General features: G+C 42.6%; 1 protein-coding gene across 6 annotated transcripts in view; it reads right to left on the bottom strand.

Annotated features, from left to right (window-relative positions):
• The window catches only part of PAM (peptidylglycine alpha-amidating monooxygenase), a 171481-nt gene that overhangs the window by 124181 nt on the left and 26323 nt on the right, over positions 1 to 20977 (bottom strand). Inside the window, exon 1 of one of the 6 annotated variants that reach the window (XM_066614800.1) lies at positions 14799 to 14861. The exons of the other annotated variants lie outside the window; for them this stretch is intronic. The gene's annotated coding sequence lies outside the window, so the exon portion shown is untranslated. Of the gene's footprint in view, positions 1 to 14798; positions 14862 to 20977 lie in introns of those variants that run through there. 6 annotated transcript variants of the gene reach the window in all.

Genomic DNA, 20977 nt, shown 5'->3' with positions numbered 1-20977 from the left:
GAAATTTAACTTCTGACCACACAACTGACTGTGAAATTCAGTTTTATTAAAAAGCAGCCAAGTAGGATTCTTTCTGTAATCAACTTCTGGCAAAGTTCTAAGTATTCAGAAGAGCTCACATTTAAGAAAATGTATATACTGCATTTCATTAAAAAAAAAATTCTCAAGAGCAATTTACATTGCAAAAGAAATAAGATAGTTCAGTCATGGATAGCTGCTCTTCCCTTGCTAAACATTACAGAGCCAGCACTTCTTAATAATAAGGTTTTTGTGAAAAAGAAAAATGTTAAAAAGTGCTTCTTTGCCTAGTAGTACTGTTGTATTAGGAAATGTATCTAAAACCAACTGCACTTCTATTTTTGTAAGTGATTTATGGCACAAGTTGTCTATACCTAGGCTCATTATCCTTAGCGTTTGGGAAGTCAGTTTTTGAAATGCAAATTCTAACATGAAGCAATACTGAACTTACCCCCAAACCTGTCAAACTTCCCCATCAGCATTACCAATCTGTAAACAGTTATTACTGAAATCTCTTCCAAAAGCAACAAATACACGGCAGGACGTTCCAACAAAACGAGTAAAGGTATTCCATTCAGCAGATACAGTATTCAATCTCCTTATTTTAAGTTATGCTTTAAACTGTTCATGACTTTTTAAATAAACTTCATTTGTATTTTTAGAGCAAAATGATTTACATAATTCCTCTCCATTCAAATCCCTTAAAAGTATAACACCATGCTTAGAATTTTTACAAATCCATCATGTATGCATCATACTTTCCATGACCAGAAATCTGTGCCAAACTTCCCCATGCTACCAGTTCCCATCCTCATTGATTCTCCGTCTACAAAGGATCATTTGGAAGCTAATTGTTCATACAATGGAAACAATGGAAATTAAAATAGTTGGCTCTGCTGGACAGTTCCTTTGTACTCTGCCTGATCAAAACATCTGTGTTTGTGGGCCATCGTAGAATAAATTTATGCCATCAGTCCTATATATGTGATTTAAAAAATAATATAAGGAAGCTAGGGGGATGACAAAGGGAAAAGCGAAGAACAAAGGAACAGCGAGGCAAGAGACAGGAAAGAGCACTGCTTTAGTTATAACCCATTTCCAGCAGTTTCCAACAGGAGACCGCCTACATAATACATTTAACATTATGAGCCTTTGTTGCTTGTAAGGGAAGATCAAATGATAGATCAGAAACTACTAAATAGGTTATGGTTCCCAACCTGAGATAGTTTGGTTCCAACTCAGCCCCCAATGGTCTGCACTTTCCAGATTTATTGGCTAGTAGCTTATGCTCACACTAATATTTTTACTACAGAATTTGGCTTTGTCAAGAAACCTATTCATCATTTTGTATTTCAGGTTGCTGATGGCACTGTTCATCTAACACTGTAAGCCAGTGGTTTTCAAACTGGGGCGTTGCGATGACACAATCTGAAGGCCCTGGTCTCTTTCCCCTTAAGGGATGGGGCCAGAGGGGAGGCAGGGAGGAGGAAGGGATGCAATCCTGGGTTGCATAGTTTATGGGGCAGCAGGGACTGGGTTGTTCACCAGTCCCTGCAACAGCCATCCTGGGGTGCGGGGAGCCCTGTGTGAGCAACTGCAGGGCTGCCCAGCTTGTTAGAAGTGAAAGTGGAACAATCGTGCTCCACTTCTGCAGAACCAGAAGTGGAGTGCAATTGCTCCACTTTCACTTCTAACATGGGAGCCCTGCAGGCACTCACACAGGGTTCCCCACACCCCAGGATGGCTGCTACAGGGACTGGTGAGTGCATCCCAGTCCCTGTAGTCCCTCCTGGGGATTGTGTCACTGCCTCCTCCCACCCCCACAAGGACTTACAGCCAAGCAAACTCTCCTAGAGAATTTGAAAACTGCTGGTGTAAGCCTATTTGCATGTCTACTCAAAAGTCCCATTGTCTGCAATGGGGCTTACACCAGGAAAGTGTGTAAAGCAGTGTTTCTCAAACTGTGGGTCAGGACCCACTAGGTGGGTCGCGAGCCAATTTCAGGTGTGTCCTCATCCATTTCAATATTTTATTTTTAATGTATTAGACTTGATGCTACTATGGTATGTGACATTTGGGAAAACGTTACAGGTTTGTACTTTTAACAAGTTACTATGTATATTGTTTTAACAATGATAGTCAATGGGACTTACTCCTGGGTAAGTGTGGGTAGGATTGCAGCCTAGGATTGTAAAAAATGTTCCTGCTTGATGGCATCACTTCCGGTCATAACATCACTTCCGGTGGGTCCCAACAGATTCTCATTCTAAAAATTGGATCCCAGTGCGAAATGTGTGAGAACCACTGGTGTATATGATTGTAGCCTTAGACCAGAGGTGTCCAAAGTTTTTGGCAGGAGGGCTACATCATCTCTCTTACACTGTGTCGGGGGCCGGGGGAAAAAAATTAATTAACATTTAAAATTTGAATAAATTTGCATTTGTTGTTGGCAACCTTCAGTCTCGAAAGACTATGGTATCGCGCTCTGAATGGTGGTTCTGGAACAGCGTCTAGTGTGGTTGAAAAGGCCGATTCGGGAGTGACAATCCCTTCCACACCGGGAGCAAGCGCAGTCTGTCCCGGGTCTGTCTCCCTGGCTATGGGCCTTCCTTCTTTGCCTCTTAGCCTCAGACTGTTGGCAAAGTGTCTCTTCAAACTGGGAAAGGCCATGCTGCACAGCCTGCCTCCGAGCGGGCTGCTCAGAGGCCAGGGTTTCCCACCTGTTGAGGTCCACTCCTAAGGCCTTCAGATCCCTCTTGCAGATGTCCTTGTATCGCAGCTCTGGTCTACCTGTAGGGCGCTTTCCTTGCACGAATTCTCCATAGAGGAGATCCTTTGGGATCCGGCCATCATCCATTCTCACAACATGACCGAGCCAACGCAGACGTCTCTGTTTCAGCAGTGAATACATGCTAGGGATTCCAGCACGTTCCAGGACTGTGTTGTTTGGAACTTTGTCCTGCCAGGTGATGCCGAGGATGTGCAAGTTTACATAAATGAATATATTAAAGATGAACTTATATGAATGAATGAAGGTCTTGCAATAGCTCAAGGACTATAAAAGGCCTTGCACAAAGCAAGGCTGGCATTTCCTTTGCTGCCACTACTGCATCACAGACGTGAAACAACAAGCAGTGGAGGGAGCTCTCATCCCACAGCTCATGTGAGAGGTCAAACAATTGCCCTCACACTGAGAGCAGTTGCGTTGGGCCAGTGTGGGCTCCAACAAATCTCTGGAGGGCCAGAGGCTCATTGAAGACTGGGGGGCTCCCTGAGGGCTGCATTGAGAGGCCTCGAGGGCCACAAGTGGCCCCAGGGCCGGGGTTTGGGCACCCCGCCTTAGACAATCATCTTTTTACAGAAAAAAAATCACCTCCCAACATCACCCAATGTTTATTAACTTCATTAAAGACGAATTTGCTTATTTACTGTTAATGCTAGTGTCCTATGGTCATTTACTACACACCTGAAATTTGCTCATGATCAGTTCTGTGTCACACAGGGATGTTGAAGATATCCAACACAGAAGCTTGGCGGAATATTACACAGTAAAGATACATGCCATAGCATAATCTTGGAACTGTAACTTTTCAGTACCCTGATTAAACTAACTGCATGGTTTTATTACACTGAGGGGCCAATACCTCTGCTTTTTCATAACACAAATCCATGAAAGTAATAAAAGCAAGCTTATTGAGATTACAGTGTCCTTGAAGATAATGCAAACAAGCTGACATAATGTAGGCTGGCGGTGGTATACACAACACAAAGATCCTTTAGCAATCTATTGTGGTGACTCTAGGACAGAATAACCACCAGACTCAAGCCTGTTCATTCTCTCCTCTCACCGGCCATACTCTAGCTCAGTGGTGCTCAAAACGTCGCTCGCGATCTACCGGTCGATCCCGAGGCAAAATAAGTCGATCGCGGAGCCCTTAGTCTAGTCACTAGCAGCGAAGGGGAAGGAAGGTGGGAGGAGCGCGCGCGCAGTGGGGGCGAGGAGAGGAGCGGAGTGCGCTCCAGGACGGGGCAGTGCACGAGGAGCCCCCTGAGAGGGCGGCGGGGAGGTTGGAGCAGGCAGGGAGATGGGGGGCAGAGAGAGAGTGTGAGAGTGTCCCCCTGGAGGAGCTGAGGCTGCGGTCCTGTCCACGCTTGCCTGGGAGTGAGCTCCAGTGACTCTAATGGGACTTTTCTGAGTAAACCTGCATAGGATGGTGCTCTGGGGCTGCAGTCCTAGCCACACTTGCCTGGGAGTAAGCCCTAGTGACTATAAAGGGACTTACTTCTGAGTAGACAGGCTTAGGATGGGGCTCTGAGGCTGCAGTCCTATCCACACTTGCTTGGGAGTAAGCCCCAGTGGCTATACTGATTTCTGAGTAGACAGGCATAGGATGTGGGGCTCTGAGGCTGCAGTCCTGTCCACACCTGTCAAGGAGTAAGCTCTATTGACTATAATGGGACCTTAGTAGACAGCCATCGGACCGGACTCTGAAGCAACATTGGTGCCTGTGAGGAACCTTGGGGCATCTCTTAAAGGGAGGGAGATGACCATTGGGGGGGCAGATGGCATGAGAAGCCATCTGGGCAACATGTAGACATTGTTGACAGAGGGATGGGTGGCCTCCAAGGCAGAGAGCAGACAGCCCAATCTTATCCACACTTTCCTGGGAGTAAACCCCATTGACATTAATGGGACTTCTGAGTAGAAATGAACTGTAAATTGACAGAACTGGAGGAGAGAAGGAAGGTAAATGGGGCAGAAGCAGGTGGGAAATTCTGTTGTGGCAAATGCTATTATTGTAAAAAAAACTCTGGTAGATCTCCGGGCCTTGCTGGGTTTCAAAGTAGCTCTCGAGCCAAAAAAGTGTGAGCACCCCTGCTCTAGCTGCTCTAACCAAGTTCTTAAAGCAGAATTTGAACTATGATCACCATTCACACATTTACAAGATTCAGTCCATGTACAGTTGAACACCAACACTCTGCCAGGAAAACACCTCAGAGTTTATGAACACATTTTCAATTTAATATCGCCCCATACATTGACATGTCTCACCAAGAAAACTTCTAGAGATATAAAATCAGTACAATTACATACTTATACAAATCCTTCCTGAAAACCAGCCTCCTCCTCACTGCTCATACAACAGGTAAGGAGATGCAATCATATCTTGTTCCATTTCGTAAAAATCAGTGCAGTGTTTAACAGTAATCCTACATCATTTTTGTCATTCTTACTAATGAGCATAAACAACCATTTCTAGTACAAGGCAAACTTTATTACAGTACTTTAAACTGTTCCAAGCGAAAAAGACACTTTCCTAATTTATACTTTACATTTTTAAAATTATGCGAGGGACACATCTATTAACATTTAGTACACCAATGATCAAGGATTTCTCAAAGTGCTTTTGTAAATAAGCAGCTCTTCGATATTTTTCAAAAAAATGGTAGATATATGAAAACTAATCAGATGAAATATGTTAACAGAACTATATGTAGAAATAAAGCAAAAAAATTTAGGTATCTAAGGGCCAATCCTATCCAGCACAGGATAGGATGGAGGCTGGCTGGAGGCTCCCTCAGGGGAAGGGGACAGTCATCCCTTTACCCCAAATCAATCTCCAGCCTGCTCAATGGAGCATCTCGAGTACGTGCCCCCTAAACAGCTGAAGCAGACTCGAGAACCATCATGTCAGGTTTTCAAACCCAACATGGGGGGGGGAGGGTAGAATTTGGTGGCCTACACAAGTCCCACCACCCTCCCTGGCTAGTCCCTCTTCCATTCCTCCCTTTCCCACACCTCTCCTTGCCCTCCCACCACCTTCCCCACACCCCCGCACCACTCGGCGCTTATCTGCTTGCCACCTGCAGCCGGGGGTTGCTCTGCAGTGTGAATGGGGCAGCGCAGGCCTCCCTGTCGGCACTGTTTCCTCCTAGGGTGGTGCAAACATGCTTTATGGCATGTTTGCAATACCCTACTGGCACTTGGGCTGCAGCACTGGTGGTAGGGCAGCCTAGGATAGTGTTGCCAATTTCTTTAAAAAACAAAAAACATAGTAGTTCTGCATAAAAAGATAGCTTGATCATTCAGTATTTAGGATTTGTACATCACAGTTACGACTTAGAAGGTTTACATTTAATGCTGTTTGCTAAGTTTCAGGAGGCATTTCACCAATACAGATAAACTACTCATAGCACATTCCAATCAATTTATTGGAGGTGAAACTAGATGTGACATGGAAGATCCATGAAGACAGGGGCAGTGCCACAGGTGAAGCCTAGCCTATGTTCATACAAAGGTCCGTACTCTGACGGGCAACCCCATGAGGCAATGAGAGACAGCTGCTACTGCTGCTCCCTACCAGCATCCTGTAAGCCAGAATCCATCCAAGCAATCGGTGAGAGCAGAGGCAGACCTTCTTCTCCACCTTAGTGCCATTTTACAATTCCTAGTTGCTCCAGCATCTTAATCAGAACTGGGGCCAGGACACCTCTGAACTGTGAAATAGCATGGGAGGGGAAAGCCAGAGGATTGCCCATTGTTGCCACTGCTCCCCATCACCTAATCAGCCAGTCCAGTGTCGAATGGGCAGGTTTACGACATGGGTGAGGGAAGCAGTAATCGCACTACACCTCTGCAAAACTGGAAATGGAGCGTGATTGCCCCACTTTCACTTTTAGAAGACTGGGGAGCCCTTCGGACGATTGTGCAGGGTTCCCCGCACCCCAGGAAGGCTGCTGCAGGGACTGGTGAGTGCATTCCAGTCCCTGAAGCCCCCTTAGTGACGTGATCCTGGGGATCGCATCACTGCCTTCTGCCTGCCCCCACCCTTAAGGGGGCAGAGGCCAGGGCTCTCAGGCTGGGGTGTTGCAACGCCCCAGTTTGAATAGCTGTGTCCTAGACTGCATAAGCCTGACAATTTATACACTGATGAATAGTGATCACATATTTCTTTCATACTGAATACATTTTTTTCTGTACAAGAAATATACAATAACTTAAGGTTCTAGGGAGAACTACACCAAGTGGACAAACCATTTTGTGCAGCAGAAATATCTGCTTGTTAAAAAAAATAATGCACACTGTATTTTTTCCATGTTCACAAATTGTCTCATTCCTATAATATTTGCATTCAGAAAGAAAAGCACAGCTTATATGCTTTCTTAACTAAAAAGATGAAATGGAAGAGTCAATCTGATCAAGGACTAAAAATATGATTTCTTGCTGAAGAGGAGTACCATATATAAATCAGACCTCCTCAAATAACATGCTCATGTAAGATAACAGAGCCTAAAAATCAACACTGTATTGAGGGAGGGAGAGAGAGAGAAAGAAATGCTATTTATACCACTGCTGTAAGTGTTGGAATTCCATTTGCCTTGCAGTTTACATTTAAACCATTTAACACTTGAAGCTAAGATGAAAACATTTTTCACTGGTGTAAATAAAGAGCTACCAAGGTTTTTTTCCATAAAGCTCCATGAAGATGTGAGCTCTGTTCCTGAATCAGGTTGAAAGATTTATAGAACTGAACCCAATTACACCAATCAAGTTCTATTTCTCACACATGCAAGGTACAGCTCAAACCAACTCTAAGTACTGCTGCTAACAACTTAGGGACATTTCTGGGCAATGCTTCTTTCTTCAATCCAGCTTCTATTTAAAGAAAAAATAAGCATGCTAGTCCCAATCAAATGCTGAAAGCGTTTTTACCCATAGATGAGCTGCTTATTTAGATAAGAAACTACAGTACTTAAGAGTAAACTATAGGGGCCCTATATCTGCGGATCCTGTATCCACAGATTCAGTTATCCGCAGATCGGGTCCATGGTCCCCACACACACGCACCCCCTCCAGAGATGAGCACCCCAAAGGGCCTCCCCAAGCCTCCCAATGCCTTATAGATTAAAAACATCACTTACAGTTTCATGGAAAAACCAGAAGTGACTTTGTTTTTAGCTCTAGGGCTCCGTCTGCAGCCTCTGCTGGGCACAGAGGACCCTTCTGAAGTCAAGGGGAGCAGAGCTCCCTTCAGTTCCCGGGGGGGGGGAGGCGTTTGCCTGTATCTGCGGTTTCAGAAACTGTGGGGAGTTCTGGAACAGAATGCACACAGATACAGGGAAACACATGTACTGTAATAAACTAAGTTCTTGCCCTGTAATGAAGGCAACACATCGAAACACTTTAGGATAGTATCTCAAAAAACACATTATTTCTGCATCATTTTGAGGGTTCACCTCCACATCTTTTGGTGCAGCTCCTCTTTCGAGGGTTCACCTGCCCTTACACAAAATAGAAACTTGGTTAAAAACAACTGGTATGGGAGATGGACTGCTCTTGTATAGCAAGGCACTTAAAGTAGCAGGTCAGATGACTGCTTCACTCAGATCTTGGCCGAGGTCAACTATTAAACTTTTATTCCCAGATAAAACTGTCTTCTTCCACTTCCACCAATCCAAATGCAGAACACAGGCTGTTTCATAAGGAAGATTTCAAAGAGTAAACAGAACTGCTGCATTTAAATCCTACTCCCCATGGGTTCTGCCCGTCACAACACATCTCTCTGTCAGCAATGTATAAACATTGCCTGCATGTTAATATGAAGTGAGAGTTTTTGACTATGTGTAAAAACAAATGCGCCTTTGTCTCTTCATGCTGCTGAGAATCCCATTTTTCTCATCAACAGCAAAGAAGTCGAAGACTTGCCATTTCCTTTGTAGTGACAAAAAAAACAACCCATCCACTTTATATCCAAATACAGATAGGCTACAGCTGCATTTGACGACATTTCTTCTCTTATAGAAAATTGATTTGCAACCAAAAAGAGCAGAGCAAGAAGAATCCAGCGACACACAGAAAGATACCCTTTCCTCAGCAGGATCCTGGGTCACTCTCATTTTCAATTAGCATACTGGATATTGCTTTTTGGAGCAATTTTATTCAAATGTTGTTGCAATCCACTGGTCTTGCAGCTGGAGAAAAATCCATGGGATGCATGTGGCCCGCTGTCAAAGTCTTCCCTAAAGCAGTCAGTCCCGTCCCCCCCCAAAAGCAATTCACTTGCTGCCAGGTGATCTGTATTTCATTAGTCCTACAGCATTTATGTTTCAGGAATAATCTGCAATAGCATCTCAAGCAACTGCAGTGGCACCAAGACGAGAAGGAGGAGAAAATGCTTATTGTGAATTAATCAGAAAAATAACTGGGAAGGTACTGCCTGTGATCACTCTTGTGAGTTCTAGTGGTTATGCAATAACACCATTATTAAGTACTTCTAGCTGCTCCAGGTTGTAAACATTCAACATAGAATGAAATTACACATTTTCCTTATCCTTGGGTTTCTGAAGGAAGCTGCTCCACCCAATACTCAACTATTCACATTTGAAAGCATGTAATAAAATTTTAGCTGTTGTGGAACACTGTGCAAGTATACATAGGATTAAATGATGTGAAAAAGTGCATTCACTACTTAAGATACTATCAACACACCACTAACGACTATAGGTATACTTTTATACCTTCTATTTTCCACTTACCATGCAGGGAAAGCCATTTGCATGGAAGTACCTAAACCCTCCAAAGAAGCAGGCCCTGAAACATCTCTGCAGCTTCTCATCTAGCCCATAGCATAAACATACTGGCATTCTTTAATCTTCTACAAGCAGCTTGGACAGGGTTAAAAAGCCAAATGAGGCCCATCTGCATATCTGTTATATACAGTACTAAAGGTTTGGATTCTAGCCAGATTGCAATTTATTTGCACTCATTTAAAAGCCTGCTTAAGGAAGGTGTGGCAGATTCTCTTTCTTGGAATTTTTTTTTTTTTAGGGATCAGATCTGAACCAGATTTGCCAGCAGCAGATGTATCGTATTACTATGGAAAGCACGTATAAATATAACCAAATACAGAATCGTATATGCATTTTTGAGGCGATATATGAAGACATTACATGACTCCTTGTTTTTGTACGTGCACACTCCTAACTAAGATTTATGTTGATGCTGCTCCTTTATACATCATATAGTTTGTTAACATGGAAACCCTGATGTCTATTTCAGCTTAATCCAGAATGTTTGGCTAGAGGTGGGCAAGCTCAGATGGGAGGTTAAAATTAACTCATGCAATAATCGTAACGATTCTTCTAAGATCACCTCCTGCAAGCAGAGTAAAGGCAGAAGGTGCCTATGTATTCAGTTAGAGTAACATTGACCACACTATTTCTGCCAGTCAAATACTTGGTAGAGGGATGACCTCCATCTGCGTTTTAAATACTTTAACAAATCCATTCACTTTAACTGCCACTGCTCCATATTCGCAGAGTCCTAGAGAAGTTCCCAACACCTCTAAAATGTGTGCTGCTAAATTGATATACATGTAGTGTTGTAAGAATGAAATACAGTCTGTTTCGGGGTAAGCATCAATATATATTCACACTTCTTTTAATAAAATGAGGAAAGGAGTACTTATTTCGAGGCAGGATAATTTTACAAAGGCTTGCACTAAATTCCCGGAAGCTGTCTAGCATCTGGCTTCAACATCCATGACATTTCTCTCTTGAGAATAAATGAATAAGTTCTTAAGCTCTTAAAACAAGGCAATATATATAAACAAATCAACTGAAAGAGAAAAAGAAAAAGGAGAGCATAAGGAAAGAATGGAGAAAGAAAGCCCAAAGGTGATAAGCTAAAATTAAAGCAAGTCTCTCTCTCTCTCTCTCTCTCTCTCTCTCTCTCTCTCACTCTCTCTCTCTCTCACACACACACACACACACCCCTTCCACTCTTAGAGTGGAAGAGACAAAAAACACACACACACAAACGTCTGGAGGTAGTGAATTTGAAAGATAAGGTGCTGACAAAGATAATGGAAGAAAATAGGATACATTCAAGAGACCCATGCAGGAAGAACACATTGCTCTGGGAAGAGCATAAAATTAAAGAAGGATTAAAGAGGACCAATAGACTTTAAAAGCATTTAAAACTAAGTAGTAGAATTAGAAATGGAACATGATAAAGGAAAAAAGTCAGTGCCAAGAAGAAAGAAAGGAAACATGGTCACAATTATGGGCAAGAAAAATGAAATGAGCTATGGAATGAAGAACAGATATGAAGATTTTAGATGGAATGAAAGACGAGCTTCATAAACAGTAAGTGTGTCACCACATATTCAGCTTGGAACAAAAAGATTGGCACCCTACTTTCCAAATATCAAAACCATGTTTCAGGTTTTGGAAAGGTAGATGTGAGAGTATTCAGACAGAGTATTCATTAATTTTCACCTGACAAGTATAAAACATTATGTTGCTCCCTCTTCTAGGGCCGATATCATTGCCAAACTAAACATATATCCTTACCTGAACCTCATGTAGTCAAAGTATACATATGAAACCATATATGGAAATATAAAACCAAGTTCTTGGATTCAGTCATAATGTACCATGACCATAAAACAAAACTAATTGGAGTTAGGCAGGCTAGAGTATATTTTATTCTAAAATACCTTCTCAAAGCAGCAGCACAGCTGGAAAGTGTGCAGTCCCAGGACAAAACTTCCAGAGATGCCCCAGTTCCAGTTGCATTCGGAGGGGGCAGGAGGTGAGCAAGGGGGGCAGGACCCTGGCAGCCACAGTGGGGACAGCACTGCTGCCGCCCAGAAAAGTTCCACCTGAGGTCTTGTGACCCCCCCTCCCATCTACACTACTGCCTTAAAGCAACCCTTTTACACGAACTTTCATCACTGCCTCCACAGAAGCTCCCATCTCCTCCAAGTACATGTAAAGATCCCTGGCCATGCAGTTTGTCTGCTTGGCATGTTTTACACACAAGTGAAGGACTTCCCTAGGGACCAGCAACCAATTGTGTGATCTGTAAACATGCCAGAAAAGCAAATTATACAAGTTAAATAAGTTAAATAAATTGCCTTTACACATTCAGATTGGTACTGGAACAATCACAGAGGTAGCTACAAAAGTAAAGAGGCTTTAAATCTTATGGGACAAAGTAAATGGTCTTATTAATAAGACTGGGAGGGGGGAGTCAAATCATTGATCCGTCTAGCTGCGTATATTTGATAGTGACTGGCAGTAGCTATCCAGGATTTTAGAATCAGAATATGTGTGTCTCACTCTCAGTTCCACCCAGAGTTGCCAGGGACTGAGCCCAGGTCCTTTTGCATACAAAGCAAGTGCTCTACCACTTAGCTACAATTCCATCCCCCTGAATGCAATATACATCAGTACAGCTGAAAGCCAGAATAATTCCTTGAACCACTCTGAGCAACTACTTGGGCCGAAAGGAGTTCTTCTCTGTTCTACCAGGAGATAATAGGGATTGATCCTGGGACCTTTCACATCCAAGGCAGATACTTTTCTATGAGCTATGGCCCCTTTAAAATGAACAAATCCAACAGGAAGTCTTCCCAGTCTCATGGTTCAGATACTTAAGCTTTGGTATGGCTTCAGTTTAATTCATCAAAACAAAACAAAAATGCTTTAAAGCTGCTTTTCATTCTAGAGCTTGTTAGAGTGGACGTAGATTAAATCTTCTACTGGCTCATTAAAAAGGGGAAAAAAAAAACCTTCACAGCATCTGTCTTATTTCTAATAGATTTATTACTAAGAGGGAGATGTTTAGTCTTTAAAATCAATTGAGGTTCCTCGCTCACCCGCCTACCGATTCTTTAACTCTGTGGAAAGAGGTCTTTTTTCAGATTATCTTTGAAAGACTTAAGGAACTAATTCTTATCCTACAAAAGCTTTCTAAGCATTAAATGTCACACAAATGTCAGCAAGTCCACATATGTTTGGAAGAGGAGCAAGTGCACAAAATATTTTTGCTTTACTGGAACTCTAATCCTGTTTACGTGCTTGGAAAAAAACTACTTGGGTTCCACCAATTCTTGGAGTGTGCCATTTTGTGTTATGCAAATGTTGAAATTTGTGAGGAACAAGACTCAAAACTATTTTACATTCCCAGGCATTAACAATGGTGTATTCCTTGGCAGCTGTGTATGTAGAACTTGGGGGGGGGGGGGGAGGAAACTTAAATTTTCATTGATGCCATGTAATATTTAGAGTACTAATCAGGGTTGCATTTTGTTTTAATATGCCAATTTAAAACACTGGACTTAAAGAATTTCAATGGTTGGCCACAAGTTTGCTGAATATTAATGAAATGCCTGTTGACATGGTAGGAGGAGAGAGACGTTCCATGTGTTGAAAGCATCTGAATGAGGAGGTCATTACACATTCGAGATCCTTTACAATGGATTGGGACCACCCAGTGCCAGGGGCAAAAAGTGGCTTTGGCTTCACACTTGGGTTCCCCAAGTGTGGCACTTTACTTCATAGGAGTGAATGGCAGACATTCTCTTGTACAAGAAATGACAAAGCAACATAACTTCTGTTTTTCAAGAGCACTGGAGCAGTGGCGTACCTGGGGGGAGAAGGGGGGAAATACCCTGGGTGCCAAGCAGGGAGTGGAAGCACCACACCACCTTCCACCCCCCCCCCACGCCAATCATGCACTGAGGGCCCAGAGGTGTCCTGAGGGCTGGGGAAGCAGCACACTGCCTCTCCAACCCTCCGAATGCCTTGTAAAGGCCTCGGAGGGCCAAAACAGTCCCTTCTGCTTTCCTCCATGAAACAAAAAATGATGTTTTCACCCCTCTGAGGCCTTTTAAAGGTCTTCTGAGGGTCAAGGATGGCATGCACTGCCTCCGTGGGCCTCTGGAAGGCAGCACCTTAACCGGAGGGAGAGGGGCAGCAGCCTGCGGTTGTATCTCAAGGACATACCAGGGCCAGGATCACCACTGCACTGCAGCAAGCAAGGATTTGCCCTGGCGAATCCAATTAGTTAACAAGACTAGAAGCCAGCTTCCTAATAATATGAAAATTTTAAGAAAAAAATGTTAATTCTGTATGGTTTCATGCAAGCTTGCTTTAGATTTCTAGTCATTTGTTTTGAGGCAAGTCTGTTTCACCTTAAGAGAAAAAGCAAGGCAAAATATGGAGGTTTGGAGCAAGGAGTCTTTTGTACCTGATAAGCTAACAGATTCGTAGTGGCATAAGATTTATTGAACTAAAGGCCATTGTCTCAGATGAATGAAGTTTATCCTCAGTTGACATACCTATAAACATATACAAACAGCTCTGAAAACAAACTTTGAAATTCTACATTGTTGAAACAGAGGGATTATTTAACATCTTTTGAGATGCTCCTAACTTTCAGCCCAATCCTACTTAAATCCCTGTGCAGCAATTCAGCGGTGTCAGTATGGCTTCCGCTGTATCCCACATAGAAATTCTGCCTGCTGGAAGTCTCCTCAGGATAAGAGGACATTTCACCCCTTGCTTCAGGGTAAGTCCCAGCAGCCACAATGGGTCAACTCGGACCCGCTTCAGCAATATCGCTAGTGCAAGTTCACGTTGATTCATGCAGGGGGATCAGACTCAGGAAGGTAGTTTGGATATGGATGCACTGATCCCACTCCCACCCCACCTAATCTCCCCACCGCACCTACCGCCACTTCTACCCTGGGCCATTTGCTATATTTTCCATTCAATAACTGCCAGTCTAATAATCAGACTGACAACTGATTACATGCATAAAGAGGTGTAGACTTAATAGAATGCCTCACTATGATTAGGTGTTGCTTAACACTTTTCCCACCATAAATCCCCCCTCCCCATTGCCAAAGGAACACATGGATCTTCAGGCACCTTCAAGGGAGAATTTTCTAGAGGAAAAATTAAGAAGTAAGAGGTTAAATACGCTTTACCTTTTTATTACGGTCCCAGTCTGGACCAGTCCCCTAGGAGGCTGCTACGTTTACTTAAAGTAAATTCCCAACTAGACAACTTATCCTCATATCTAATTTGACATTCACTTAACATTTCACCAGCTCCAGCCAGAAATGGATCAGCCACTAAATGCAATGACCTTCTGATCACTCCACACATTCCTTTAACAGTCCGTCAGGGTCACTGGAACATACTTTACTAGACTGTTTACTAAAAAAAAAAGTATGTGCTGTATAACCTCTGGAATGCATGCAAACCCATGCAGGAAATAGTGTACCATTCACAGCGACAGTTATTTACCAGAATGGATTAGAATGCAAATTACTTATGAGACCTTCATGCCATCATCACGCAAAAAAAATTCCTGAAAATTATCACTTCTGCTTCTTTGAGGAATAAACTGGTGCATAAAAATTAGAATTCACAATTCTATTTAGCAAGTGGCACCCTACAAAACAAAAAAGGACTGGGTTTTTTTGTCAGAGTGTAGTGACTGTTGTCGACAATGTGTATCTCTCTCACACATGCACACACACTTCTTCACTCATGTCTATACCTACGCTAGCACACACACTCTCACTCATATCTTCTGTTACTATGGGAATCGTTTTAACTAAGTAGTTCATGAGTCCTTTTGTACAGCTTTTTAAAAAAATATACACACATGAAAACAAATCCAAAACCTTTTTTTTCTACCCAGTGAAAACATGCCACTCTTACCTAATGCTGAGAAAGGAAGTCATTATCAAGACTGAATGTTGATGTTAAGTCCACGTTATCCTGACTCTCAACAAATACACACATTAGCTCCCAATGGACAGGGGGTTAAAAATCCTAAACTCTATGTTACAAAAGTTGCTTTATTATCCTGGTCATCTGTGTTGCCAGATGTGCTTTCCAGAGACCTTCACACACAGGAGATATCTATTTTGCATACTGGAACTCTGTACAGTGGCCAATGGCACAGCTCAATGGTTCAGTGGGGAAGGAAGAGAGAGATAAGGGTGAAGAAGCAACAAACTTTAATTGTAGAAATTTTACAAACATGGAGAAGGGAAATCAAAGGCAATTCATAATAAATATGTGTGTGCACGCACACACACACACACACCACTTATGAACAAGAAGAAAATGACAGAGGTATAGCACCAGTAGGTCAAACAAATGTAGCAGCATCAAAGCATACAGACAAAAGATACGAAGGGCTGTAGATCCAGCTTTTTATAACTTATAAGAACTTTTATGTTGTGAGTTAATCAAGGAGCCTTTTTGTGATTTGATGGTCACTGGTTGCTCATCCCGGGCTCTAAATGGGTGCTTCTGTTGTCTTGCACCCTACCAAGAATGTGGCAGCTAGCTCTGAATGCCCGTGGTTCAATTAGCATGGATTCCATGATAGAGCTTAGCCATGAAGTTGGTGAGGGCTACTAGGGTTGAGACTTCTGTTTGGGTTGCGAATGACTTGTCTACTCCAAAAGCTACCAGGATGTGGCTTTTGTTCATAAGCTCAAATGTGCTCTGTAAGCAAGGTGTGGCTGTTCATGGAATTTTCCAAGAAACAAAAGCCAGGCAAGACTTCTTTGAAGCCAGTCTGCTGTGGGGGTGGGGGGGGGGGAGAGGCAGGTGACTGAGCTGAAAAATTGGAAGCATGGCTTTCCTCTTGGTCTGTGGGATCTTAGGCCTCTTGCCATAAGTTCAGTTTCAAAGTCACAGCACTGGCCAGGTTTGTGCACTCCTGGCTGGCACTCAGCACCACATGCATGTGTTTACAAATTACAGGCTTCACATATTCAACCAAAAACAATTAAAAATAAGATGTTGCCAGCAACACCTGGAGTCAACCTTTACTCACTATAGGCAAGTACTGTATAAGAGTAACTGTCACAATAGTTTTCAGTATCAACACTGAAATACTTTTCCAAAGTTTGCCAGTTTCTAAGGAATTGTCAGTAACTCCATAACCATCACTTAAACTAGGCCAATGGAAGAGGATTGAGAATAAAATGGAACTTTCCTGCAAATGAGGTTTCAACCAGTGAATTCCTGGCTCATCATAGCCTACAGCTGTTATGCTATACCAGCTCCTTCCCAGAATAAACTCTGCTTAACCCATTTCTGCCCAGCCCACAGGTATACACATTTGATCCCTGCCGTGCATATGCAACATTGGCTTAAAATTGCAGCTCAATATACCTTTTATTTAAACTGGACAAACATTATAAAAAGGGAATCCCCTTCAAATTTTCATATAATTGAAACTCTTGATTAGCGTTTGCATTACTCAAGACGACACCTACTGTCTACAAGTGAAAATAGTTCATATGAAGAATTGTCTTACATTTTCACCAAAATAAAGAAGCGCACTGAACTTCAGAAGTTGATTTATGCCATCCCAACCAATGCGTGGCTAAAACTGTTTTGTGTTTGCAGCCCCACATATTTTATCAGGGCTGGAGAAGATATAAGGAGCTTTCGAAAGGAAGAAAAATGTTGCTTATTTCACACGGCACAGTTTTTTAGTTATTAGATAGGAAATAAGACACTTACCTTCCTTGCTCACATGTCTGACAATACTAAATACCAAAGCATTTCAGAAGAGAGCTTATGATTTTCCTAGGAAGGGTGAATCATCTTCACGTAGATGCTGTGAATAACCCCTGTTATGCATACTGACATCATCAGTAAAGGCTTGAGGCAGAGGATACCATGGTAACCAAGCAATGTGCTGAGGGACAGAAGCCTTTAATTGCTTTAACAACTTCCCGGGGCTCTGGCTACTGGGTCTCCATTTGCTAAGTAGGAAATGAAGGTTGTCGAAAATGCAGCGAGTGCAACGCCAATTCGAGAGAGCTCAATGAATCCTGAATCTATTAATTTGGATGTGACTTTTAGCAACAAGTGTCATCGCCCGAATCCACTGCTGATATCCTCCTGACATCTGCAAGCTCTGCGTAACTTACAGGTCAAGTAGCAGTACTGAAAGGCAGAAATTTACAAGCATTCCTAAATTGCACTCCCTGTCAGGCCATCTTTGGTGCTGTGACAAGAAGGCAAATATTTTTATTTTCCTCCAGATGAAGGACTTCTGTTAAACTGGACATCTACAAAAAAAATGTTGGGGAGGGGGGTTAACCAATTTAAAATGATACATGTAGAAAGTAGGATAGAAAATATTTTACATTAACTATATTTTTATTTACCTTGTTTCCAGACATCAGCTATCTAGAGTGTTTGACAAGACATCACTTAATAAAAGAACAAAGCTCAAGGTAATGAAGGAGAAACACATGATAACACAGTAGCATGAGCAAGAGAAACCTGCAAAGCAAGGTTTATGGAGCAGAAATTTCTACAGGATCTTCTGTCAGTCACATACGACAACAAAGAATATGTCTTCCATTCAGGTCTTCCTTTTTAAAATCCCCGATAAGCTATGCAGTATGTAGAGAATTACATGTGAAGCTATTAAGAAATTCCCTCTCCCTCTTTAAAGAATAGCTGTATAAGCATGAACTGTTCCTCTGGGGGAAAAATGGTATATTCCACAATGATGTTTTAACTTGCAAGAGCATGATTTTGAACTGAAGAGCATTAAAACAAACAATCTATTTTCAGTGCTGTTCCTCTACTACTGAAGCTGCTCTATGTTATGATTGCTCACATATAAATGCATGCAAACAGTGACTAAAGTTTACCACCAGTTGGGATAGAAACACACACACTTATACCTATCACGCAGTTGCTCTGTGAGATTTAACCTTTTGGTGACTGCTGGCCATCTGGCAGATGTTTGGAAAATAAACACACACACACACACACAAATCAGATAAAGTATGAATGAATATGTGAGCAAATATTCAATTGGGAAGCTGGGCTGTAGACTGTAATTCATAATCAACAAAAGAAGATGAGCTACAGGGCAAGATGATGGAGCATGGGGTGCCAAGCTTCTTTGAACATAAAAACATAAGAGCCCTTCTGGATCAGGCAAAAGGCATATCTAGTCCAGCTTCCTGTATCTCACAGTGGCCCACCAGATGACTCAAGGAGCACACAAGACAACAAGAAACCTGCTTACTGATGCCTTCTCTTGCATTCTGAAGTAGCCTACTTCTAAATCAGGAGCTTGCACACGCCCATTATGACTTGTAACCTGTGATGGACTTTTCCTCCAGAAATCTGTCCAATCCCCTTTTAAAAGGCATCCAGGACAGATTCCATCACCACCTCCTGTGGCAAGGGGTTCCACAGACTAATTGCACACTGGGTAAAGAAATATTTTCTAATTCTCCCAACACTCAATTTTACTGGATGACCCCTGGTTCTGGTGTTATGTGAGAGGGAAAAGAGCATCCCTCCATCCACTCTGTTCATCCCTTGCATAATTTTATTATGTCTTGATCATTTCCCCCCCTCAGGCACCTTTTTTTGTAGACCGAAGAGCTCCAAATGCTGCAACCTTTCCTCATAAGGGAGTTGCCTCAACGCAGTAATCATTTTAGTAGCTCTCTTCTGAACTTTTTATTTCCACTATATCCTTTTTGAGATGTAGTGACCAGGACACAATACTCAAGCTGTGGACTTACCATCGATTTGTACAATGGCATAATATTAGCTGTTGTATTCTCAATATGTTTTCTAATTATCCCAAGCATGGAATTAGCCTTCATCACCACCGACATTCATAGGATTGACACTTTCATTGAGCTATCCAACAGCACCCCAAGATCTCTCTCCTGATCTGTCATAGTTCAGAACCCATTAGCCTATATGTGAAGTTTTGTTTTTATTTCCCCAATGTGCATGACTTTACACCTACCTACACTGAAATGCATCTACCATTATGCTGCTCCTTCTCCCAGTTTGGAAAGATCCTTCTGGAGCTCTTTAGTGTCATCCACAAACTTGGCCACCTTGCTGCTTAATCCTGTCTCCAGGTCATTTATGAACAGGTTGAAAAGTACCAGTCCCAGGACAGATCCTTGGGGCACACTGCTTTTCACCTCTCCACTGTGAAATAGCCCAATGACACCCATTCTCCGTTACTTGTTCCTCAGCCAGTAAGTGCCGAGTGTATTTTCTAAAAATTAACATCTCAAGTTTGCGAGCATAGAGGCTACCACATTTATTTTTTACTTCTGCTCTCTACTTCACATGGGCAAAAAACACACCACAATACTAATAATATAGCAGCAAAACACAAAACAAAACAAACATTGGAAGATAACGAAAAGCAGCACAGTAAAGAGCAAAATGCCTCTTGGAACAAAAATGGCCAAGCATCACTGACAAAGAGGGGGCAAATCTAAGCACTTGAATTAGAGTGTCACAATGGAAAAGGTCCATTCATATGTCACCAAATGAACCTCCTGATAGTGCGTTCATGCACTCATTTGGATGTTGACCTGGCAGACAGGGAAGTCTCAATATTCAACAGGGAAGTCTCCCTGTTGACAAGGGAGGGCAACAGGCATGTGGATGCGGGAGAACCTTAGATATTATATATCTGGACTTTCAGAAGGCGTTTGACACGGTCCCTCATCAAAGGCTACTAAAAAAACTCCACAGTCAGGGAATTAGAGGACAGGTCCTCTCATGGATTGAGAACTGGTTGAAGGCCAGGAAACGGAGAGTGGGTGTCAATGCGCAATTTTCACAATGGAGAGAAGTGAAAAGCGGTGTGCCCCAAGGATCTCTCTGGGATCGGTGCTTTTCAACCTGTTCATAAATGACCTGGAGACAGGGTTGAGCAGTGAGGTTGCTAAGTTTACAGACGACACCAAACTTTTCCAAGTGGTGAAGACCAGAAGTGATTGTGAGGAGCTCCAGAAGGATCTCTCCAGACTGGCAGAATGGGCAGCAAAATGGCAGATGTGCTTCAATGTCAGTAAGTGTAAAGTCATGCACATTGGGGCAAAAAATCAAAACTTTAGATACAGGCTGAGAGGTTCTGAGCTGTCTGTGACAGATCAGGAGAAACATCTTGGGGTGGTGGTGGACAGGACAGTGAAAGTGTCGACCCAATGTGTGGCGGCAGTGAAGAAGGCCAATTCTATGCTTGGGATCATTAGAAAAGGTATTGAGAACAAAACGGCTAATATTATAATGCCATTATACAAATCAATGGTAAGGTCACACCTGGAGTATTGTGTCCAGT

Source organism: Tiliqua scincoides, chromosome 2, assembly GCF_035046505.1.
Source record: "Tiliqua scincoides isolate rTilSci1 chromosome 2, rTilSci1.hap2, whole genome shotgun sequence".
Lineage (NCBI taxonomy): Eukaryota > Metazoa > Chordata > Lepidosauria > Squamata > Scincidae > Tiliqua > Tiliqua scincoides.
Note: the sequence above shows the minus strand (reverse complement) of the source record. Positions and strands in the feature narration are given on the sequence as shown.